The sequence below is a fragment of the Silene latifolia genome, chromosome 3 (assembly GCF_048544455.1).
Source record: "Silene latifolia isolate original U9 population chromosome 3, ASM4854445v1, whole genome shotgun sequence".
NCBI classification, from domain to species: domain Eukaryota; kingdom Viridiplantae; phylum Streptophyta; class Magnoliopsida; order Caryophyllales; family Caryophyllaceae; genus Silene; species Silene latifolia.
Genome location: NC_133528.1, coordinates 85164285 through 85190502, shown reverse-complemented (window position 1 = coordinate 85190502; position 26218 = coordinate 85164285). Strand labels below are relative to the sequence as shown.

The window sequence follows — 26218 nt, the reverse complement described above, 5'->3', positions numbered from 1 at the left end:
GCTCATCACCCATTTAGCAAAGCGGTTCAATCGGAGGGTCAACTTGAGTGGTATGAGATACATTATAGGGGATACTATGCTTTTCAAGAACTACATCCACCACAACCTCAATTGGCTAAAGACTAACCCGAACGACGGCCTTGACTATTGGCAAATTCGGGTGAACGGTGTTGACAGAAATTCTATTCCCCTTCCTAACCCCGAGAAGATGAAAGTGGTGCCTAACTCACCACATTATTTGCTTGAAATTGAAAGCCCCGAAGATCCCTCCATTCCCCAACAACAAAATCCCAATCTTCGCTACACCCGAGAACGACCAATCATCCCCGCGAGACCTACCTTGCGGTATGTTACACCCTCCTTCCCCTTCGTTGCCGGACCTTTCCAACAAGGGGAGGGTTCCTCTAGTCATCAACCACAACAACCACCCCCTCTCCACGCCGACCTCATCTCCTTTATGGAGGATATGAAGATTAACATGGCAACCGCCGCTAGTGAGCGGCATGGGCTTCAACAACGACTTGACCGGATTTACTTTGACCACTCTATCGGTCAATTTCCGGTTTATGATGATTATATGAGGCGCCAATACAAGCACCCCTCCAACCTCCACCCCTCCTACTACCAATTTCCGGATGGCGGGCATCCGGAGGACAGGACCTATCTCTACGGCGACATTAATTTGCGCCCCGACTACTATAGCGCCCTGGTCTTCCCTACGCCACCTTCCACTCAAGGGGATGTCAAGATACGAGGTGGTTTGGAGGTGCTCCCTCCATCTTTGGAGAGGGAGGTTCTAACATGCCCGACAGGAGCCATGAGCCCTTTACTGGCATCACGGGGGACTTCGGCTCGGACATGCCGATGAACACGTATGACTTCATCCGTGAGTCCGAGTTCGGGGCCGGTAATGATGATGGTGACGATGATGGCAATGGGGACGGTGATGGCGATGAGACCGAGTACGAGTAGAGCCTAGTAATGAGGGCTCCACTCCCTCCCTTTCAATCCAAAATGACAAGTATGATCTCTCCCTTAATCCAAATTCTCACATTCATGTTTAATTTTTCGCATGCATTTAGTTAGAAATTCACATAGTTGCATTCATCTAGGATTGCATTAGCTTTCAATTTTGTAATATATCGTCACATTTAAACATTGCATTCACTTAGTATACCTTGCATTGTAATTTAAATATTGCATATAGAAGAGACCATGCATTGCATTCCTATCTTAAAATCAAAAAAAAAAAAAAAAAAAATTGAAAAATGACTAAAACCAACAAAAACATGTTCTTTTATTTCTCTAAATGCCCTCCCATGTCTATAAATAAGTGTGGGGAGGGCCTAAAAAAAAACCAAAAACATGCATTTTCATTTTTAATTTCCTCCACACATTTATTTCCATTTGGAATTAATGTAAATAAATAAGTGTGGGGAGGAAATTCATATATTGAAAAACACCAAAAATATGTCCTTTTACTTTTCAAAAACAAAAATACCAAAAATATGTTATTTTTATTTTAAAAAATCAAAAATACAAAAAAATATGTTCTTTTCTTTCTCTTATTCACTCCCTATGCTTTTGTCCATTGAGGACAATGTACATCTCAAGTGTGGGGAGGGAAATATCCACTCTTGTGAATATTTGTTTATATTTGTAAATACTTTTTAAATTTGATAAAAATTTAAAAAAATGCCTAAAAATTGAAAAAAATTCAGAAAAATTACAAAAACATTGCATTGTATATATATGTTGTTTGTTGGCTAACCTTTGGCATAGGCATCAACCGTTCGAGGCAAAAAGGAGACTAGAAGACCGCTTGGTATACACGTTCCTATCTCTTTCTCCTTTTCCGTTCTCTCTCTTTTTATATTGTTGTATAATATGGAGGAGGACGGGTTTTTGTGCCTTGGATGTTCCTTTGGGGAACTGTTGGATTACTGGTGTTGATGTGCTGTTAGGTTTAGTTGACTTGTTGCATGTTTCTATCCTTGTTATGTTCAATTCTCGCATGCATATGTTCTTGTATATACATGTTTTTCAATTTGAAGTCTCGCATCCGTTTGTAAATAAATGTTTTGCATGAACATGGTCTAGGAAGGGAACCAAGTACCCCCATGATGAGTTATGTGTCCAATTGTGCCTTTCCCCTCCCCGTGACTCGCACCCGTGACCTCTTAGTTAGCCGAGGGAGGCGGGCTTAACCAACGAGTTTAGACCGATCTTGTGAGACCTAGGGCCGTAGATGATAGGTGATGTCGTCGGGTCACATCCAATCAAACACATTTATAATACTCAACAAACAACTAGTTAGTGGTAAGTCGAGGTCGATCCATGGGACGGTGTGCTTTGGGTTCTAAGTCTATCTATCTCAATTTATGCTAGTGTCACAATTGATGGGGTTTGTAGTTGTGTCTAGACTAATGCAAGCAATAAAGTAGAACGAGCAATAAAAGGAAAGATGTAAACAATTGATTAAAAGTGCTAGGATATCATGGGGTCATAGGGGATTCATGGTGTTGATCATACAAACATGTTTACAAAGTTGCAAGCAATTAATGTTGTGGGGGAACCGAGTTGGTTTATGTCTTACGGTTCATAGGAAGGGTTGGGTCCCGGAGCCGAATCGATTAGATTGTACAACACCTACAAGTCGACTTACTTTCCTCCTATTCAACTTCTATGCATGGTCTAACAAGACTCGAGTTGGTTTATATCTTACAAGTCAAGTTGAGTAGATAAGAGATGGTAAAAATGCAAGGATTCATAGGCTTAGCATTTCATCAAACATAACATGTGCATAAAGTTGACATCACAACAAGCAAGCAATTTAATCATGTGAACATATTAGATTAAGCATGAATCAATCCCCATGTTTGTTTCCCCTAATTACCCATTAATCCTAGCTAAGAAACTACTCACTCATTATCAAGTTTAGCATGTTAACAAGGTTGTCAATCATATTAACAAGGTAAAACATGATGAACAAGTAAGAAAGATTAATTATAATTAAAACAAGGATTAAGAGGATTATACCTATGGAGATTCCAAAACAATAATGCAAAGAATAATAGAAGAACTTGATAATTGATGGAAGGTTGTCAATCTCCCAATAATAACCCAATAATCTTCAATTACCCAATAATAAACTTGAATAATAAACTTGAACAATAATTAAGGAGAGATTAATGTGTAATTTGTGGAAAGATTAAAGGGTAATCTATTCTAATCTACTCCTAATCTAAGCTAAAAAGATTTGTTCTAGCTAAAAGGAATCCCCCTTTGATTATTTACAAATGCGGTATTTATAGTAAAAATTAGGTGGATGCATTAGGGTTAACTAAGGGCTAAACTAGTAATTACACTTTTTAGATTGAGCAGGGAGGAGCCGGTATTTTTCGAAGGAAGGGCGTCTTGCTTTGTTGCTTGGAGAAGAGGAAATCGTGCTGTAGAGGAATCCGGGCGGATTAGGGTCGGGACGGGCGGATTCTGGCGATGGAACCCGAGCGGATTGGAGAGAATCCGGGCGGATTGTGGAGGACAAACCCGAGCGTCTTGGTGGGAAACCGCACGGATTGTGCAGGTGGAGGACGGCCGGATTGAGGACAATCCGCACGGATTGTGCCTCAGCAAGACATCTTCTTCTTTTCTTCCTTTTTCTTCATAAATTCCTTGGGGATTTCCTTGGGGACTCAAGGATCCTTTCTCAACATTGCTCATCTACTATCATATGTACAAAGGCCTTCTAATCTTGTCTCTCCTTGATGCTTGGTCATTGGATTCGATCAATTTAGTCTTGTTTTGCCATGAAAATACAAGATTCTTACTCCTTTCCTACCAAGGGATCAAAATCTCAAAGAATATGCAAAACAAAGAACTAAAGATAATAAATGACCCAAATATGCACTAAAAAGCATGGGAACAAGGCTAATTCGGGGGCCAAATATGCGCTAATTATGGTCACATCAAATATCCCCAAACCGAACCTTTGCTCGTCCCGAGTAAAGAGGTGACAAAGACTAGGACCATTATTTAAACTAACCTAATAACATAGCCGATATGAGACAATTAGCGGGTCTCACTCCGCCCCTTCAACTCACAACAAGACAACCATGAGGTAGGATGCCTTCTTGCAAGGCATGGTGGGTCTTGCCAAAATGGCGACACATCCAAACTTTAAGCACACAAAATTACATAATGGATGCATCTACAAAATAATAGCCACTTCCTCATCAAGTGGCGGAGGCACTAAAAAAGGAACAAATTTAAGAGCATGTAATCCTTCACAAATACTAGTTCAACAAATTACTAAGGCTAAGAGGATGGCACTAAATCACCTCCAAATGGTGTTAAACTAGACTACTTTCGTCCTCAATTTCCAAATGCTTTTGTCAAGAGCGATCGGATGGTGGTGGAATGATGATCCCTATGATGCTAGTAGCATATGACATGACAAGTCTCGAATTCTCTACAAAAGTAAAGGTCATGGATCGTCCCAAGCTCGACCAAGTGGCTTGACAAAAAGGCTTTTTGGGAATGAAATGCTCAAATCTTTATACACAATGGGTGGATATGACTAGTATTCAAAATTGTCCTCATTTCAACTTTCACATTTCAAAAATTTAAGATGGGGTTTGTCCCTTCCGGGCTAGTGTCCTTTGCTTTCGCCAATCGCTTATTAGGCAACCGGTTAACCTCTAGACAATAGCTTTTCGGGGTGATAGTCACTCTGTCTCTGGGTGGCCGAATTCACAACCGTGTGGAGGCCCAATTCAATGGATCCCGCACCAAAGCACATCGAAGTGGTACGCCTCCATCAAAACAACTTAAAATTTCTCAACATTCAACAATTCATAACATTTGAGGTTTCCTTGGCATTAAATTACTTCCACATGACAAAATTCTTTGAAATGAGCACTTCAAGCTTATTGATAGAAAATATTTTTGGGTTGCCTTACCACAAGGTCAAACAAGGTCACCTAGACAAGTTAACCAAGTCCACATCGCATCACGGGGTTGGATGGGTGACTCATATGCAAACCCATGACTAGGCTTTGGGTCATGGGTCAAAAGACACTAGTATGACACTATCTAGGGTGTTTTACAACCATTCTAGTAGGCAAAGTCTTAAGTTGAACAAGTATTTATAATGGCTTAGTTGCTCTTGTCAGAGTTCCAAATTAGGCATTTTTCAAAACTTTTCTAACATGCAACTACATGCTATGATGCAACTAATATAAACATCCTAATGCAAGTGATTCTATCAACTAATATGACATGTAAACTAAATACAAGTCCTAAGTTCACATTGTTTTTACCGCATCAATCAAAATAAAGCCACATAGTCATTAACATAAAGAGGAAAAAGGAGATTGGAAAGATCATACCATGCGGTCTTCAATATCCTCATGTCTCGGATGTGGCGTAGTCAATCAATGTGAAAAAGGATGAACAAACACAATATATACAAAACAATATATACAAGTCTACACTACAAAGGAAATGAACTTGTTTTTGGATTTTTCAATTTTTCAAATTTTTATTGTTTTTGTTTTTATGGAATTAAAAGACATATTTTTGTGATTTTTCGAAAATTTTCAATTTTTATGCATTTTTGGAATATAAATTCCCATCCCCCACTTTATTTTGGACATTGTCCTCAATGTACATGTAGGAGTAGGAATGAAAAAGAAATACATGTTTTTGGATTTTTGATTTTATGGAAATTGAAGTACAAATGCAATGATATGATATGAATGAATGCATGCTCTAACTAAATGCAATTCTATATGACATATGTAACAAATGAATGCAATCTAAGCTATACTATATGATGCATGTTTTCTAGTAGACTATGGTCACATATGATCAAACCTCCCCAAACCGATTTAAACACTATTTCTAGTGTAGAAATGAATAGGTTTGGCCATTAGCAACTATGCATGAATTCTATTCTATATGCAACTATCTACATGAATCATATGAAATATATATTACAATACAAATTACACTATATGAAGTAACTAATGCAAATGAAGTATGATACAAATGCATGCGAAAACTACACTAAATGCAATGTATATAAAAGAGAGAGGGAGAGAAAGATGAGTATCATACAAATGGAGGTGTTAGGCTTCTTTCACTCGTCATCCTCATCTTGATCATAGCCATAATGATGAGAGCTCCTGGCTTGATCATACCCGCTTGCTTGACCCCAATATCCTCCTTGGTCAAATTCTCCTCCTTGACCCGAGTACCCTCCACCTTGGCTAGAATGCCCTCCGTCGCCTCGACCCCAAGCTTGGTTCCCTTGATTAGGGAACAAGAGTTCCGGTTGTGCCCAAGAGGGCAAAGGGCCATTAGGGTCAACATACCCTTGTTGAGCCATGTTATAGTATTGGGGGTAGAGGGCTAAGTAGTTGTCTTCCCTCCCTTCATGTACCCCTAGATCCACTCTATTCATGAGTGCCATCAAATCATTAATACCCGGGTTATTGGGGATTACCGACCTAAATTCGGTAAATGGAGTAGGGTATGGCGGGATAGGTACATAGGAAGGTGGGCGAATAGGTCTTCCCGGTGCTCCACGAGGTATTTGGCGGTGCGGCTCTTCCCTTGGAGGGGGATTGTCAAGAATTTGGATATCAAGGAGGTAGCTTGGTGGAGGCGAGTAAGGACTCAATCTTGGGTCAATGCGCGGTATCTTCCATCCTTCAAGGATCATTGAAGTGCATCCCTTGGTGTGCCACTCTACACTCCCATCTCGAGTGTAGTTACACCATCGGTGACTGTGGAAGATGGTGTGCTCATCAATCAAGGTCTTCCCCTCAAGAGGAATATAGGTTCCTCGGGCATTGAACCCGGGACAAAGGTGGTGGGCCAACATGGTAATTAGACCTCCCATCACGAAGGTCTTGAGTTGGGTGGTCCCTTGAGCAAAATCATGGAATCTAGTAAGTATCTCAAGCGGCGTATTGAAGTTATAACGCCTCACCGCCCGAACATTCAAATAGGACTCAAGAAAAGTTAAGTCGATGAGAGTACACCTATCTTGTTCGTACCTCCCATTGATGGTACCGGCCACAAAGCGCTCGGTGAATCGAATCACCGGATGTTCGATGGCGAAGGTGTAGCAATGCTTTGGGTGGATAAAATTCCTCCCGGAAATAGCCGTCCAAAGAAGGTCCACACCAAAATTATCGGGCTATTCGGTATAGTTGGTGGGTACTTCAAGACCGAGAACAAAAGTGAATTCCTCAAGCGAAAGACAATGGTCTAGGTTGCATAGCCTAAACTCCATGCTCACATTGGTGCGGGTATTTGTCACAATGCGAAGGCTACTCAAGAATTCAAGGGTGAGACTAAGGTAAGTCTCTTCATGGGCATGGAAAAGTTTCCCAATGCCAAGGCCATTAAAGAACATCTCGGTAGGGTACCTTATCTTAAGGATTTCCAACACCCTAGTGTCTACAAATTGAGTGGGTTCGTACTTCTTACCTAGTAGCTTGACAAAGTTTTCGCGGTGGTCATCGGATTCAAAGAGCACCTCTTGAAAGTGGTCGAGTTGTTCAATTCCTCCCCTCATTAAGGGTTGGGAGCTCCTTGGTAGCACTATCTCTCGCGGCATTGAGGAGGTTGATCCCTTGCGCTTCTTCCCGAATGATTCAACCAATTTCTTGGCCTTTCCTTTGGTGTTCATCAATGGTGCCATTTTGATGTTGGTGATGGGGGTGTTTTTGAGGATGGGAGGGTGATTTTGAGGATTGAGATGAGTGTTTTAGGGTTTGATAAGGTGAGGAAATGAGGGAGAAAGGGGGTGATTATATAGAAGAAATAGGGAATCTGAACGGATAAGGGTGGGTCAAATCCGTTTTATCCGAAAGAATAGGGCAATCCGAGCGGATTTCCATCGGGACGGGCGGATTGTGGAAGAAGAAGACGGGCGTCTTTGCTCGAATCCGCACGGATTCTAACACAGCAATTTTCCTTGGCTGAGAGATGGGAAAAGACGGGCGTCTTGCCTCTGGGACGTGCGGCTTGATCGGGACGGGCGTTTTGCTCAAAATCCGCCCGTATTCAGGTGCAGCACAAAATTTCGTTTCTGGGCGACACACGGGACGGGCGTCCCGTGAAGAAAACGGACGTATTGTCCAGGACGGGCGGATTGTGCCGAATCCGCGCGTCTTCCTCTACAGCGTTAATTACTTTTCTGACGTGGGCCCTGAACGGGCGTCTTCCGCTAAATCCGGGCGTCTTCTGTTCCTTCCCTTCTTTTTCCTTCTTTTTCGTGCAGTAACATACCCTTTTCACCACTTTTCTCTTTTTCCTCATCTTTTTCTGAAATTTGCTTATTAAACAAGTAAGATAACTCTCTCTCTTCTCTCTCATGCAAGAAATTAAATGCAAAAGTAATATGGTACAATATTATACAAAAAAGGGTCAAGAAATATCTTACAAATGATGGTTTGAGATAGAACTCCACCAAACTAATTCAAATCGTAGAAATTCTTATCCATAGAGCTCAAGGCTCTTAATAAAAGATCAAAAGCTTGTGAACAAGCTCCAAATAAGCACAAGTATGGGTTGCTCAATATGAAATTTGGCCAAGGAAGCTTGTAGAATGTTCTTTTCTTTGCTTTGTCCTTAGCATTAGAGCTTTCCCGATGCTTCAAATAGATAAGCCCATGATTCTTGTCAACACTAAGCGTGAAGTGTGGTTCATTTTCATCCGTAGACTCCCACTTACCAACTTCTTCTTCAATTTCGGTGATGATGATAGCATTTTGATCTTTCAATCCTTCCAAGGTAGAAGGAGAATTTTCATAACATTGATGATCGGATTCCGTAGGAGTTAAAATTATGGGTGCCAAGTCTTCACAAGTAGCCTCACGAGCAATTTTCTCTTTGAGCTTTTTCATCAAGTGGCTCTTGTATGAAACTTTGGCCTTTTGAAGAAGATCTATCATATCCTCTTCAATGATCATTGGCTCCATGATAGGTGTCAAGTGATCTTTATGAGGAATAAAGGAAGGACGTTCTTCTTCATGATAGGGTATCTCAAATGTCTCAAGGATAGGCCCCTCAAGCAAGGTGATATTGTGAGTCCATCCGTTAGGTTCATCATCATTGTTGCTATCTTCATATGAATCATAAATGGGGGCTTCATATAACTCTATCTCCAACAATCCAACATTTACTTCAAAGGACACACCCTCATACTCACAAAGGTTAAGAGTATTTGGTTTATCCAACCTCATGTCTTCATCATCAAACACCACACTTTCATACTCACAAGAGCTCAGGGAGATTGGCTCTCCCCATTTTTCATTTCCCATATCAAAGGTTACTACTTCAAATTCGCATTCGTGCTCAATGTCCAAAGGACGGTGGGGAGTGATTGCTTGGGATTCTTTTATTTGGGTAATTTGAATCTCCAACTCCTCACCATGGGTAACAATGCTTTGAAGAACATTGTCCCTCTTTTGGCTCTCCTCTATCATTTGTTTGAAGAAGTTTTGTTGATCTCCCACCATTTGGTTAATCATATTTTGAATGGGTTCATCTTCTTGTTGTGGGTAAGTGTGAAAGTGGTTGTATTGTGGCAATTAAAGTTCATTGTGAAATGGGTATTGGGTGGGTGGTTGTTGTTGATATTGGGTGTGGTGATTTTGGTGGGAAAAATTGGGGTAGTAGTTAGGATTTTCATTGTATGAATAGTAAGGTAGGTTTGTGTTGACTTGCTCCTCAAACTCCCCATACCCATAGTCATACTCAAAAGATCCACCACATACTCCATATGTCAAGTCTTGAGCCATCATAGCTAAGACAAGTAAACAACTACAAGAATGAAAACTACACAAAAACGGTAAGAACAATCCTTGAGGAACAAGTTCCTCAAGGTGAAAGCAAAATCAAAATAGACAAACAAGTAAGAACTTAATCACATAGCACCGTCCCCGGCAACGGCGCCATTTGGATGTAGAGTGATGTCGTCGGGTCACATCCAATCAAACACATTTATAATACTCAACAAACAACTAGTTAGTGGTAAATCGAGGTCGATCCATGAGACGGTGTGCTTTGGGTTCTAAGTCTATCTATCTCAATTTATGCTAGTGTCACAATTGATGGGGTTTGTAGTTGTGTCTAGACTAATGCAAGCAATAAAGTAGAACGAGCAATAAAAGGAAAGATGTAAACAATTGATTAAAAGTGCTAGGATATCATGGGGTCATAGGGGATTCATGGTGTTGATCATACAAACATGTTTACAAAGTTGCAAGCAATTAATGTTGTGGGGGAACCGAGTTGGTTTATGTCTTACGGTTCATAGGAAGGGTTGGGTCCCGGAGCCGAATCGATTAGATTGTACAACACCTACAAGTCGACTTACTTTCCTTCTATTCAACTTCTATGCATGGTCTAACAAGACTCAAGTTGGTTTATATCTTACAAGTCAAGTTGAGTAGATAAGAGATGGTAAAAATGCAAGGATTCATAGGCTTAGCATTTCATCAAACATAACATGTGCATAAAGTTGACATCACAACAAGCAAGCAATTTAATCATGTGAACATATTAGATTAAGCATGAATCAATCCCCATGTTTGTTTCCCCTAATTACCCATTAATCCTAGCTAAGAAACTACTCACTCATTATCAAGTTTAGCATGTTAACAAGGTTGTCAATCATATTAACAAGGTAAAACATGATGAACAAGTAAGAAAGATTAACAATAATTAAAACAAGGATTAAGAGGATTATACCTATGGAGATTCCAAAACAATAATGCAAAGAATAATAGAAGAACTTGATAATTGATGGAAGGTTGTCAATCTCCCAATAATAACCCAATAATCTTCAATTACCCAATAATAAACTTGAATAATAAACTTGAACAATAATTAAGGAGAGATTAATGTGTAATTTGTGGAAAGATTAAAGGGTAATCTATTCTAATCTACTCCTAATCTAAGCTAAGAAGATTTGTTCTAGCTAAAAGGAATCCCCCTTTGATTATTTACAAATGGGGTATTTATAGTAAAAATTAGGTGGATGCATTAGGGTTAACTAAGGGCTAAACTAGTAATTACACTTTTTAGATTGAGCGGGGAGGAGCCGGTATTTTTCGAAGGAAGGGCGTCTTGCTTTGTTGCTTGGAGAAGAGGAAATCGTGCTGTAGAGGAATCCGGGCGGATTAGGGTCGGGACAGGCGGATTCTGGCGATGGAACCCGAGCGGATTGGAGAGAATCCGGGCGGATTGTGGAGGACAAACCCGAGCGTCTTGGTGGGAAACCGCACGGATTGTGCAGGTGGAGGACGGCCGGATTGAGGACAATCCGCACGGATTGTGCCTCAGCAAGACATCTTCTTCTTTTCTTCCCTTTTCTTCATAAATTCCTTGGGGATTTCCTTGGGGACTCAAGGATCCTTTCTCAACATTGCTCATCTACTATCATATGTACAAAGGCCTTCTAATCTTGTCTCTCCTTGATGCTTGGTCATTGGATTCGATCAATTTAGTCTTGTTTTGCCATGAAAATGCAAGATTCTTACTCCTTTCCTACCAAGGGATAAAAATCTCAAAGAATATGCAAAACAAAGAACTAAAGATAATAAATGACCCAAATATGCACTAAAAAGCATGGGAACAAGGCTAATTCGGGGGCTAAATATGCGCTAATTATGGTCACATCAGTAGACTAGACCTTAGGCTCGACTTAGCTACTCAAAGGAAAAGGTTGAGCCTCCTAGGGTGGGTACATTCTTACCCAGCCCTCATCTAGGTTTGAGAGTAGGTCTCCTCGCGAGGAGTGTCACATCAAGACTCATAAGTGTGTCATTTCGTCCTTAGACTGTGAAATTGCATTACATTTTTGTGCACATGATATGAAGCAAAAATCCATTTGCATATGAACCTCACATAGCCAAATAGCCTTGTTTTCTCCCCTCCATTATCTCCCTTTTTGATTCACCCCTTTGAGCTTTAGCCTTTCCATTTGGCAACCCACCAGAATAGCTACATTCCATAACCACCCTTCCTTAATCAAGAATTGGTCGGTTTTGTAGTTGTGTTGTAGGAGGTGATTTGGGTCATGATGGTGGATAGTAAACATGTCCACTCGGGTCAAAATCTTGGTGAATTTGGCATTGTATATAAATAATAGGTTCTGAAAAAGAAATGAAAAACAAAATAGAAAAGTGAAAAAATCATGAAAAAACCAAAAAAACGAGTCATGCGTATTGTATATTTGTTGTAAAGAAAAGAAAAAGGCAAGCAGCACCCCTCCTCATCATTAAACAGGGTAGAAAAAGCCGTTGCTAAATAAAAGGGCAAATTGATGTTTTTCCAAAATGAGTCGGGTTTACACATTTTTTGCATGGCTTGGGAAACCGAGCCTTTGTTACGGTGTAGACGTTACCATTTGTTGAAATAAGAGGAGTACTTTTGAGTTTTTCCAATTTGAGTTGGGTTTATGCAATTTTTGCATAGTTTTGGTGATCCATGCTATGTTAGGGCATAGACGTGTCTCATGTGTTGCAATAAGAAATGGGTTACGATGTGTCGGCAATTCTTGATTTGAACTCCACATATCCAAACGGTGCTTGCACCAATCCCGTTTCGACCTACTCCCTAGCCCCGTTACAACCCTTGTTTCACATTGTGTGCATTTTACCATTTGTTTGCATTTGATTGGACATAAGACGGTCTTACACATTAGATTGCGGGCACGTTTTCGCTAGTCGAGTTAGGAGAGTGATTTCGGTTACCATTTATCACAAAAATCACCCTGTTCTTTCAATGAGTGACGAGTGAAAACCGTGAGGATGTCGTTGCCTAGGTCCCCTTGGTCATGGGTCTTTGGGTTGAATCTCGTTTCGGTTTAATAATTCTCGGCGGACTTGCCCACTTCCCCTTACCCCGCTCTTGAATTTGTTTCTTGAGCATTGGTCACACTAGGGTTGCTTGAGCCATGCTTAGGGGGTTGGCACCTCCGTTGGCACTTCTGAGACGGTACTCCCGACCAAGACCGTGTTTTGATGCTTGAAAATCCGGCCACTTAGATGAGGAAAGTGGACCATTTTGTGAGATACATTCTATTGCTTGATTACGTGCTTTCATGATAGATGTGTCGCCATTTTGTAGCAAGACCCAACTTGCCTTGCAATAGGGCACTTTCCCCTCATAAGTGCCAAATTGTGAGTTGAAGGGGCGTTGAGTGCGCTAATACTCGATCGGCTTAGTTAGTAGCTTAGTTGAGTGATGCTTATATTGTGCACCCACTCTCCATATCTATCTTAGTAGTGCCTTGTACATTGATTGAGGACTTACTCGGGGACGAGTAATGTTCAAGTGTGGGGAGGTTTGATATAGGATCCTTTTGCACCACTTTTCCCCTCTATTTTCATGCTTTCCGACTCCATTTGAGTCGGTTTTATACGTTATTGCTTGCAATTCATGTCCCAATTCCCGTGCCTATGATATTGTACCTCCCTTGCAGGAATTGAGGCGAGAATGGGAGAATTGAAGCTAGAAGAAGAGTTCACTCAACTAAGCATGGAAGAAGGAGGAATTGAAGCTGAGAAGTATTCCCAGCCGGTAGGCCGGCAGCCGGTCAGCCGGCTGGGAACACCAAATGTATACAATTCAAGTCAAGGATAGGCAAAGAGGATTCCCAGCCGGTGGCCCGGCAGCCGGCTACCCGGCTGGGAGAGCAATGACCTGAAGATCAAAAGGAAGTTACAGGAACTTCCCAGCCGGTCATAAGGCTGGCAGCCGGTCACCCGGCTGGGAGTTCCCCTAAAGCCCAGGAGTAAAGACGAAGTCAACGTGCCTCCCAGCCGGTCAGTGACCGGCAGCCGGTTGCCCGGCCATGGCCACCTGATGATATCAAAAATTCAATTCAACTTCCAGGAACTTCCCAGCCGGTCATAGGCCCGGCAGCCGGTCGACCGGCCGGGAGCGCATACCCGTGTTTCAAGCCCATTTACAAATCCTACGCTAATCTTGGTGCAAACTATATATACCCCCTCCCTTAACCATTTGTACACACACTCCCAGATCTAAATTAATTTCCCTTTCCAAGTTTGAACCTTGTTAATTACCTTGCTAATCTTTCCTTAATTAGAACAAGTTCTTCAATTATTACATCATACTTAGTAGTAGAAATTGGGTTGTAAGAAGATTGAAGGTTTCTCCTTCCTTATTGTTCAATCCTAATTCCTTTCTTGCTATTGAGTTGGTATTATTTCTCTTCCTAATTTCATTAGTTTACATTTGCTTTTCCATTAAGTTTTGTTTAATTGTTTATGTTAAATTTCCATCCTTGTTGTTTGATTGTTGTTATTTTCACTCTTGTTCATCTTTCCTTTGTTCATCTTTGTTATTTACACCCAAAGATTGAGTCTTTGATTTCCTTGTGTTAAAGATTGAATCTTTGAGTTACTTGTGTTAAAGATTGTGTCTTTTAGTTTAATCATCCTCATTATTAGATTAAATTATCTTCCTTCATAATTATTGTTGGATTGTTGCATGTTTAGAAGTAGAATTCATCCTCCCATTATGTTTATGCTTAAAGACTCCATCTTTATTGTTTCTCTTGCCTTTAGAAACATGATTAGTGAGTAGTCTTCTTCTAGGACTCGGTTTGACCCGGTATGGGTAATTTCACTAATTAATTCTCATTTAGGCTAATTTGTTGGGGGAAATTGGTGAGGGTAGCTTAGAGGAATGAATTGTTTATGGATTGATTTTGGGTAGTGTCAATTTGTGACCCTTGTCCACCAACGAGAGTTGGTTAGGTTGGAAATTGGTTACCCGGAACTTGACCCTATTGCTAACCACGGTTGAGACCGAAAGAGAGAACCGGGGGAGGGTACCTCTAAGTTAGCGTTTGAAATCGACCCTAGAAAGAGGGAATGGGATGACCCGGAGTTTGATGGGGGCTTAATGATCTTAGCTAATGCTAGACTACCTTGAGAATTACATGTGTTTTCGGGTTGTTGGGCTTTAGACTTGGGATACCGACTTTCGAACCCGAGAGGGGGGGTTAGTTGGGGTAGCTAGTGTCCTATTGCGAACCCGAGAGGGAGGTTCTAGGCGAATTAGAGCCATCTCCCCCCTACCTTTCTACCCCTTAAGATTAGCCGAGGGAATTAACATGTGGAATTACGTATATTCGTGGGAGAACCGAGTTCTAGCCTTTCCTATTATTTAATCAACTCTTAATCCTTTTTAGCTTGTTTTTGCTTGTCTAGTTTATTAGCCTTTCAATTTGCTAGTTTAGTGCTAGATCGTTAACACCTCTCAATTTTAGTTTGACTTAGCTAAGCTCGTGAACTAGAACGACTAGCAGTCTACCTACTCCTTGTGGGATCGACCCTCTAAAGTGTGCAACGACAAATCGTGCACTTGCGAGGTATACCTTGATACCATCAGTCTCCTTTGCCATTTCCTTCTCCCTTGTCATGTCCTCCTTGGTTTCCTTCTGTACATTAACACTTTTCCATATGTGGACATGGTCCACCTGCGACGCCCAGCCGATCCGTAGGCATTGCAGCGGTCTCTTTGAAAGCCACACTCGGCGGTGTAAAAATGCTTTCGACTGGATCATTTTAGATCGGTCGGTTTCGTCTCGACAAGGGTCTCGAAACGATACGAGAGATGTTCGGAGTCGCCACCAAGCATTTGTGGGATGCTTGTAATCCGTTCGAATCCACTTTATACCTAAGTCAACCAAGGCAAAAAGCGGTGTTTGACATAGGTACTAAAGATAAGGAATCGTCCATCTTTAGCATCCTATCTCTAGAATGACTATCCAAGGTCGTCCACTATCCAAAGTTTCTGAGTAAGAGGTGAAGGTACGTATTGGGAAGCCCTTTAATCGGACACCCGATCCCGCCCGCGGTAGCGGCCTCTATTGATCGATCTTGGTTGGTTAAATGCAAAAGTTGATAAACGGGTAAATGCATGAATGCGCATCCACGAGTTTGAACCTAACATGTGAGCTTTCTATGTCGGTTTTTTAATCCAAGTATCAAGTATTTGATGCCGAGTTGGATTTAATGTTGATTTGCTTGTAAGACGGAAATTAAACATCCATTTACCGAGTTAGGTTTATGGTGCATAACGTGATCCATTTGTCTTAGTAAGGCGTTTTGCAAGTATGATATAAGATGGGTAGATTTGTCATTTGATCCATCCTATATTCGGGTTAACCGAAGTCGAGATCATCCTAGACAAGTGCTGGAAGGAAACAGACCCTGCCTCAGGTAGCCAATATAGGCACGAGCCATCAGGTGATGCAAGCAGGCCCGTCCTGGTTTGAAAATGGGAAAGTGAGTGGCCTGTTTAGGCGCGGGTCAACAGACGATTGTAGGACGTCTTCTAACCATTGAAAAAGTTCAAAAAATGGATTTAAAAGAGGGTGTTTGAACCCGTCTTGATTTGAAATGGCCGTTTAGGCCGCTTTTGTATTGATATGAAGAACGAGACTTGAATAAACGTCATTCTTTTGACAATATTATTCGATGTCGGGTTCGGTTTTGCAAGCTTGACATGAATAGTTTTGAAAATGATTATGAACTAATTGTTTAAAGTTCATTTGTTTGTAATTAGTCAATGTTTAGCATCGTATGATGCGTGTCTTTTATATAAGGTTTATACCTCATTTTTACACGCATTTTTGTACTATTTATGTAGCATCTGGCTACAAATACCCCCGAATATTCTACTTTGGTTCGTTTTATGTAATTTGCAGGAATTAACCGAAGAGGAGCTAAATCGAGCCTAATTTGTCCCAATTGCATGCATTCATGGAGAATAAGGAGCCGGAGCTTGGAAATCTAACACTCGGAAGACGCGTGACCTGGGTTCGGGAAGTAATTCAAGGTCTAACGAGCTTAAACAGCTCGATCGAGTGATTTATTGCTCGATCGAATGCTTTTATTTGCCTAAGTTACTCGATCGACCACTTTTGAGTACACACAAGAGGAGACAAGCAAGGACTACTCGATCGAGTAGTTTATATCTACTCGATCGAGTGGTTTTTCCTTCCTTAGTTAATTTCCGCCTAATTATGTTATGGGCTTTTGTAATTAGTCCATAGATTAGGTTTTAGGATGGATTTTTAGTATAAGACTGAAGGAGTGAACTACGTTACTCCTCTCTTCTCTCGTTCGTTCATCTTCACGATATACTTTGTTACTGTTATTTGGATTTTGCTCTTCCCTTATACTTTTGCTACTCGGATTCAGATTGTATTGGTATTATTATTCTTCTTTAATCTTTTAATCCTTTTTATTGCTTTAATTCCTTCTTCCCTTTAATAGTTATCGTAATTACTTTAATTCAATTCTTATTAGTCTTTTATAATGTTGAATTCCAATTATCTATTTTTTTGTTATTGATAATTCGTTGGTTATGAGTAGCTAATTCCCCTCTGCTAAGACTATAGGGGATCCATAATTATGAAGGGAGAGTAATCGATTTATTGGGTTAATGCTGGTATTGTCTTTGTTGGTTAAATGTTACAATTAACTGTATCCGTCTAATTGAGTCGACGCAATTAGACATTTATTTCTTAGTGATCCTTGACCTGGACCGAAAGGTTGGAAAAGGCGAGACTAGTAGCGAACAATAGGGTATTGCAGTGAGGGCGAAAGTTAAGCTGTTTACACTTTAGGGCGAATTGAGACCGAAAGGAGATTTTCACTGCTCCTTAGACCGTATTAGCATTGACCTGAGACCTAGATTACTTGACCGGATGATTATGGTGAACCGTTTGTCTTAGCTGTTTCTCTCTATCTGTTTAATTCCTTTCTTTTATTCTCTTTTCCTTATTTCTTTTAGTTTAGAATATCACTTTTAAAAACCCCCCATTTGGTTACCTTGACGAACTTAGAATAAGCCGACAAATTCCTACCTCTCTGTGGATTCGACCCGACTTCCCTAGCTATATTAGTTAGAGCCAGTTGGTATTTTTGACATGTACGCGACAGACGTGTCAAATTTTGGCGCCGTTGCCGGGGAGGTGGCGCAATTTTGTTGCTTTAATTAAGTTCGTCTCTCGTCTCAAGGAATTTATTCCTTGAGGCTGATCTCATTTTTTGCAAAGTTTTGATTAATTTTGCAGGTTGTTCATTGCTTTGTAAGTCTATCTGCCAGAATGTCTAAATTACAAGGTTGTTCGATCACTGAGCATATAGAGCCATGTGGTAGATGTGGCGAGGAAGGGCTTGACCCTATTGAATGTTTGGCAAGTGTAGAGCGTGCCCTTGCTTATAAGAAATACAAGCAAGGAGTTCCTTTTTCTCAGCTGTATGAGGAAATAAAGAATGTCTCTACCCCTTCTACGCCAGTACCGCAGCCGGTTTCTCCTTCTGCAAATGAAGAAGTTGCTGAATTAAAATCCTTTGTGATGAGCATGTGCGATAGTAAGGACACGGTCATAGCGGAATTGAGGGAAGAAGTCGCGCAGTTAACACTCGCGAAAGACCAAGCCGAGCTTCTACCGACATGCAATTCAGTTAGTGCAACGAATTTCCAAGTTGGCTTTACTTATGAAAAGCCAAAAGTACCAGAAGACGGGGTTTTGATAGCTGACGATACCCCGGAGGATGATTTAGACGAGTTTTTGGAAGAAATACTTGCTGCGTGTGCTGTAAACACTCGATCGAGTGATTTTTCTACTCGATCGAGCAATTTAATTCATCCTACCACTCGATCGAGTGAAACTACTGGTCGATCGAGTGATTTTCTTACTCGATCGAGTAAGTTTGCTGAGGAAATCACTCGATCGAGTTATAAAAATGGTCGATCGAGTGAAACAGAAGAAGAAAATGGTCGATCGACTGATAAAAGTACTCGATCGAGTACTTTAAGTGGCGGGGATCCTAATTTACTATCTAATACCGCCACCGTCTCATCTTCCCCTGCTGTGGAGACGTCACGCATTGATAAGGGTAAAGAAAAAGTTGCGGGGCCACTCATCGCTACCAGGGTGCCCTTCCCAAGTCGTCTGAAGGACGCAAAGATCGAGCAACAGTACGGTAAGTTTGTGGACATCGTGAAGAACCTCCACGTAACTGTCCCTTTTTCCGAACTTGTTACTCAGGTACCCACTTACGCTAAGTTTATTAAAGATATTGTGACGCACAAGAGAAATTTAAGTGAATTTGAGACGATTTCATTTATGGAAGAGTCTAGTAATTTGCTTTTGAATAAGGGTCCACCTAAAATGAAAGACCCGGGCAGTTTTTCCATTACCTGTATTATAGGCAACATGGTCATTGATAAGGCTCTCTGTGATTTAGGAGCCAGTGTTAGTGTCATGCCCCTTCCTGTCTGCAAGAAACTGAACATGAGTCATTTTAAAGTGACTAACATTACCCTATAGATGGCTGATAGATCTGTTAGGAGGCCCTTAGGTGTCTTAGAGGACGTGCCTGTGAAAATAGGCAAGCTCTTTATTCCAGTAGATTTCATTGTTTTGGATATAGCTGAGGACACCCGGACCCAAATTATCTTAGGAAGACCATTCCTTTGTACAAATGGGGTTATTATTGATGTCGACAAGGCCGTTTGACTCTTGCGGTAGGGGATGACGCTATCACTTTCGATCGCCTAGTACTTTGGCTCGACCAATGATAGAGGATACTTGCTATTCGGTTGATATTATTGACGAGTCTATTTATGACTTCTGGTCGGGTTCATTTATGAAGGACCCACTAGAAGCTCTTATGCTTTTTGATGAGTGTGCAGATAGCCCAGACGACGATGAGGCTGCGTTGGATTTGCTTGTTGATGATTTAGATGAGCATGAGGGAGAGCAAGTGGAACAAATGATTAGCACTCTTTGCTCCATTGAGGTAAAGGTACCGGAACGTAAGCCTCTCCCTTCTCATCTTAAATATGTTTTCTTAGACGATACAGAGCAATATCCAGTCATTGTCAGTACCAAGCTTAATGATGATCAGCTGACTTCTTTGCTAGCTGTACTTAAGAAAAACAGGAAGACAATGGGTTATTCACTGGACGATATCAAGGGGATTAGTCCCGATGTTTGTATGCACAGGATAGAGCTGGAGGAAGATCACAAACCTTGCAGACAGGGTCGGCCCTACAACCGGAAGATGCGGGATGTTGTGATGGCCGAGGTAATGAAGCTGCTAGACACAGGTATTATTTATTCTGTTGGTAATTCTAGATGGGTTAGTCCAGTACAGGTGGTCCCGAAGAAAGGAGGGACAACTGTGGTTAAGAATGAAAAGAATGAATTAATACCTACTCGAGTAGTGACTGGTTGGCGGATGTGCATAGATTACAGACAGCTGAATGCCGCCACCAAGAAAGATCACTTTCCCCTTCCTTTTATTGATCAAATGGTAGAAAGGTTGGCTTCCCATAAATTTTTCTGCTATTTAGACGGGTATTCAGGGTTCTTTCAGATCCCTATCCACCCAGACGATCAAGCTAAGACTACATTTACTTGTCCTCAGGGCGTTTTTGCTTATCGCAGGATGCCTTTTGGTTTATGTAATGCCCCTGCCACCTTTCAAAGGTGCATGATGGGGATATTTTCAGAGTATATTGAGTCTATCATGGAAGTTTTTATGGACGATTTCAGTGTATATGGAAGTGATTTTTCTAACTGTCTGTCTAACCTTGAGAAAGTGTTGCAGCGCTGTATTGAGGTCAATCTTGTCTTTGAATCGGGAGAAGTGCCACTTTATGGTCAACGAGGGAGTTGTCTTAGGGCACTTAGTTTCTGATAGGGGAATAGAGGTTGATAAAGCAAAGGTGGAAGTGATTCAGCAATTACCACCTCCTGTTAATGTTAAGGGGGTGAGGAGTTTCCTTGGTCACGCCGGCTTTTATCGCCGGTTTATTAGGGATTTCTCCAAAATTGCTAAACCACTTACACAGTTGCTACTTAAGGATGCCCCTTTTGTGTTTACTGATGAGTGTCTTTCTGCTTTTAACAGGTTAAAGCAGGCTTTAGTCTCTGCGCCGATCATACAGCCTCCCGACTGGGACTTGCCGTTTGAGATTATGTGTGATGCGAGTGACTATGCACTAGGAGCGGTGCTACATATTGACAATTGACAAAAATAATATGGAATCCATATTATCAAGTGGGCCGAAAATTAGAGGGTTTTTAAGCTAATTATATGTTGATTGTAATTAGTGGAGGGCATGATGATTACCCTAGTCACTAGCCATGCAAGCCTATTATTTATTGTGAAGAACAATTTTTCCATGCATTGGCTCCCCAAAATCCCTCCTCTTACACGGTTTTGAGAAGACAAAACCCATGATGGTTTTTCTATAATTTTTACCTAATAATATACAAAAGGGTTGAAAATTATTTTCATTCATTCACTCATCCAAAATACAATTTCTAGAGAGAATAAAATCCTCCTCTTCTTCTCTCAATAAAACCGAAATATTTAAGTGTTTTATAAATATTTTGGTTCAATTTTCTACTAGATTAATATTATACTAGTACTTATAATATTAATTTGAATTAAGAGAAAGCCTTGGGTATTAAGCTTAGGGAGAGATCCTATACTTGGATCTTGGTTCCTCCATAAGGGAAAGCTCAAGAACAAGAGAGAAAGGTGATCTCTCTTGTGCCCATTAAACCGAAATCACCAATGTAAGAACATGATTTCTCCTCTATTTTATCATATTGTTTGCATGCATAAAATCCGTATTTAATTTTATGACAAATTAATTAAGACATATATGAGTATGTTAGTGTATATGAATCTACATTTCCTTCAGATTACACCAATGAAAGATTGAAATCTTCAATTTTCAGTGATACCCAAATCGATTTAGGATGAATGAATGTTGCTTTGTATCCTAAAAATCGACTCAAAGGTTGAAGATTTTGGTGTTTGGATCACTTGTTGTTGCAAAAGGAGTGATTGATTTTTGTTGTGAGGAAGTTTGGATTTGATTTGGTTGAGTTTGGTTGAGGAAATTTGATTTTGTTGATGGAGAGGATGAGGGTTTTGGGGTTTTTTGGGTTTTGGGTAGTGTTTGTATGTTTAAGAAATGAGAATGAATGGGAGAAAAAGGGTTTAAAAAACCCATTATATTTGAAAATGCAGTGGAGGACGAGCGGACCAGGTGTCGGGACGCTCGGATTCTTCAATGTTTGGCTCAGGAAAAGACGCCACAGGACGAGCGTCTTTCTGGAAAGACGAGCGGATTCTTTTTGGAGGGACGGGCGTCTTTCTGGACGGACGCTCGGATTCCTTTACAGAGAAAATCCCAGAATGTTTGCAGCAAAAAGACGAGCGTCTTTTGTGAAGGACGACCGTCCAGAATGAGACGAACGGATTCTCAGCTGAGACGCTCGGATTCTTTGTCAGACCAGTTTTTTATATTCTGCAGCTCTACCAGACGAGCGTCTGGTGACTTTGGACGCTCGGGTTCTTCAGGACGAGCGGATTGTCCATTTGGCCGCTTGGATTCTTCCTTGACCACACGGATTCAGGGCCATCCGTGGGTACTTCGTAACCCGTGTCATTTTCATTCTTCAATTCTCGTGTTCTTCATTGTAGGGGCACTACAAAGGCATGAATAGCCTAGGCAATTGCTATCCCCACATTAAGGTAAAGCACTACACATCAATAAAATCATAAGTCCCTCCCTCACTTCTCTCAAAATGATGAATATCTTGATCAAGGCACAAAAATATAAATCCAAAGATGACAAAAATGCAATGTAATAATTGAAATGCAAGTTAGGGAGTTAGAGTATTTACAAATGGTGGTTTAGGGAGGACTCCACCAAACTCTCATCCAATGTGAGATGTCAAGGGGGCATGTTCAAGGTGTTGTTGATGTTACTCAACACCTTGAAGAAGTAGTCGAAAGCTTGCTCATTATCTTGATAAAGGTCCTCAATAGATTTTTGCACTTGTTGTTCTCCATGATGGTCTTGGTTCATAGCATTACCAATATAGGGATTGAATATCCCTTCAAACTAATCATCCCAAAGACCGCAAACTTCGTCTACTTGATCATTAAAAATTTCTTGAGTTGATGGAGACAAGTCTCTTTCTTTCTTGTCTTGGCTAATGAGGCCATATTCTTCACTTGTCATGGGTGAGCTTTTCAAGCTCTCATTGTTGCTATTTCCTTGTTCTTTTGATGGAGCATCATCCACTTTCTTTTTCCATTGAAATTCCAACTTCTTCCTATCATCCTTCCGGCTATAGTGATCAACCATAAAACATGGCTCATGCAATCGGGAGCTCTCATGGTTTTGTCAAGATTGAAAGTGATGGTTTCATCTCCCACTTTAAGGGTGAGCTCTCCATGCTTCACATCGATCACCGCTCCCGCGGTGTGCAAGAAAGGTCTTCCTAAGATAATAGGAATGTTGGAGTCTTCTTCCATGTCAACAATAACGAAATCCACCGGGATGAAGAATTTTCCAATTCTCACGGGAACATCTTCCCATACCCCTAAAGGTGTCTTTGTTGATCTATCCGCCATTTGAAGCGTGATGTTGGTACATTTGAGTTCTGCCATTCCTAGCCTCTTGCTAACCGAATATGGCATGACACTAACACTTGCCCCAAGGTCACATAAAGTTTTGTTGATTGTAGTGTCACCAATAGTGCATGGAATGGAGAAACTTCCCGGATCCTTGAGTTTTGGAGGTGAACTCCCTTGAAGGATGGCACTACTCACCTTAATGAAGGCAATAGTCTCAAGCTTCCGGATTGATTTCTTCTTCGTAAGGATGTCCTTCATGTACTTCTCATAGGCCGGAACGTGATTGATCCATTCCGTGAAAGGAATCGAGACTTCTAAATTTTTCACAATTTCCATAAATTTTCCAAGTTGGTCATCAAACTTAGGCTTAACTTGACGACTCGGGAATGGAAGTCTAATCACAATGGGCTCCTTCTCTTTGACCTTTTGCTTCACTTTTCTTTGAAACTTCTTGATTGGTAGGTTCTTCTTCCCTAGAGTTTTGCACAACTCTTTCCTTGTCACTAGCTTCCACAACTTCATCCTCAACTTGCTTCTTTGGTCCTTCATATCTCGTACCACTCCTCAAGTGAATGGCACTAACTGTTTCATGTCTTGGGGGATTACTTTGAGGTGGTAATTGCCCCTTTTGTCTTTGAGAGCTTGAAGATGCTAGTTGGGTCATTTGAGTTTCCAACATTTTTGTGTGGGCTAGGATGTTGTTGACGCTGATGTCTTTTGCTTGGCTATCTTTTTGCATTTGAGTGAAAAATTCTTGTTGATTCTTTTGCATTTGGAGGACCGCTTTTTGAACATCAAAACCTTGGTCATTTTGTTGATTGTATGGAGTTTTATTTCGATAACCTTGGTTTTGGTTGTAAAAGGGTCTTTGGTTTTGGTTTCTCATGGGAGGTGGGGTGTATGTTGGTTGAGGGTTTTGAACATTTTGGCTTTTGTATGAGAGATTTGGATGGAATTTGGTGTTTTCATTGTAATAGTTGGAATAAGGGGTACCACTTTTGTATGCTTGAAAAGCATTCACTTGCTCATTTGTTCCCCTACATTCACTTTGGTCATGTCCCAAAGTTCCACAATTCTCACATATCCCACTTGGGATGGATGAAGATGCCACCATGGCATTAACATGATGCTTTGGTGATTTTGAGGCTTCTTCAAGCTTAGCCATAGCCTTCTCAAACTTCAAGTTGATGGTATCAATATGAGCACTAAGTTGAGCACCCAATTGAGTAATAGAGTCCACTTCATGTTTTCCTCCTCTAGTAGCCTTGCGGGGTCTACTATATTGTGAATTATGGACCGCCATTTCCTCGATCTTGTTCCAAGTTTGATTATCGTCAACTTCGGTGAACATACTCTTTGATCCCATGTTGAGAATGTTTCTTGAGTCTTCATAAAGACCGTTCCAAAATTGTTGTACCAAGAACCACTCGCTAAGTCCATGATTAGGACATGAGCGGCAAATTCCTTTGAATCGCTCCCAAGCTTCATACAAAGATTCTTCGTCCCTTTGCTTAAAACCCGTAATTTGAGCTCTTAGCATGTTAGTCTTTTCCGGAGGGTAGAATTTTTTGTAGAAAGCTAGAGCCAACTTCTTCCAAGAGTCAATTCCAAGAGTAGCCTTATCAAGGCTCTTCAACCATTGTTTCGCGGTACCAATTAGAGAAAAAGGAAATAAGATCCATCGAATTTGGTCTTGAGTCACTCCGGTTTGTGAAATCGCATCACAATAGTCACAAAAAGTCTCTATGTGGGAATGACGGTCTTCACTAGGCATCCCCCCAAATTGGCTTCTTTCGACTAATTGGATAAATGCGGATTTTGCAATGAAATTTCCGGTTAAGTGTTGTGGTGTGGGAGTTCCATTGGGTAGGTTCTCCTCGGTTGGTACGGAATGTGATGAAACCTTAGGCATTGTGGGTTGATTGTGTGATTGATTTTGTGTTGGGTTCTCCTCACCTTCTCTTGCAAAAGGGTTGATGAACTCAATAGTATTTGGTTAAATATCTACAACCTCACCAATACCTCTCAAAGTATTTCTAGCAAGTCTTCTATTGGTTGTCAAAGTTCTTTCAATTTCGTGATCAATGGGTAACAAGTTACCTTGTGATCTTCTAGACATGCAAAATATCAAACAACTCGAAAACAATTAGAACGAACCTTGAGGATTTTTACTTCCCCAAGGCAAAGAAAGACACAACTAATAACAATCAAAGAAAATCAAATCAAGTTAACACCGTCCCCGGCAACGGCGCCATTTTGTTGGGTGATGTCGTCGGGTCTCCCAATCAAACACATTTATAATTCTCAACAAACAACTAGTTAGTGGTAAGTCGAGGTCGATCCATGGGACGGTGTGCTTTGGGTTCTAAGTCTATCTATCTCAATTTATGCTAGTGTCACAATTGTTGGGGTTTGTAGTTGTGTTCTAAACTAATGCAAGCAATAAAGTAAAACAAGCAATAAAAGTAAGGATGTAAACAAATGATTAAAAGTGCTAGGATGTCATGGGTTCATAAGGAAATCATGGGAGTTGATCATACAAACATGTTCTCAATTATAGGCAAGCAATTATTATTGTGATGGGATCGAGTTAGTGTATATCTTACAATCCCTAAGAAGGTTTGGGTCCCGGAGCCGAATCGATTAGATTGTACAACACCTACAAGTCGACTTAATCCTCCTTATTCAACATTATG

General features: G+C 40.8%; 1 non-coding gene across 1 annotated transcript; it reads left to right on the top strand.

Annotated features, from left to right (window-relative positions):
* Positions 1–24955: 24955 nt before the first annotated feature.
* On the top strand, positions 24956–25062 carry LOC141650801 (small nucleolar RNA R71). The gene has a single exon (XR_012546815.1). It is a non-coding gene; the product is annotated as a small nucleolar RNA R71 (small nucleolar RNA).
* Positions 25063–26218: the final 1156 nt, after the last annotated feature.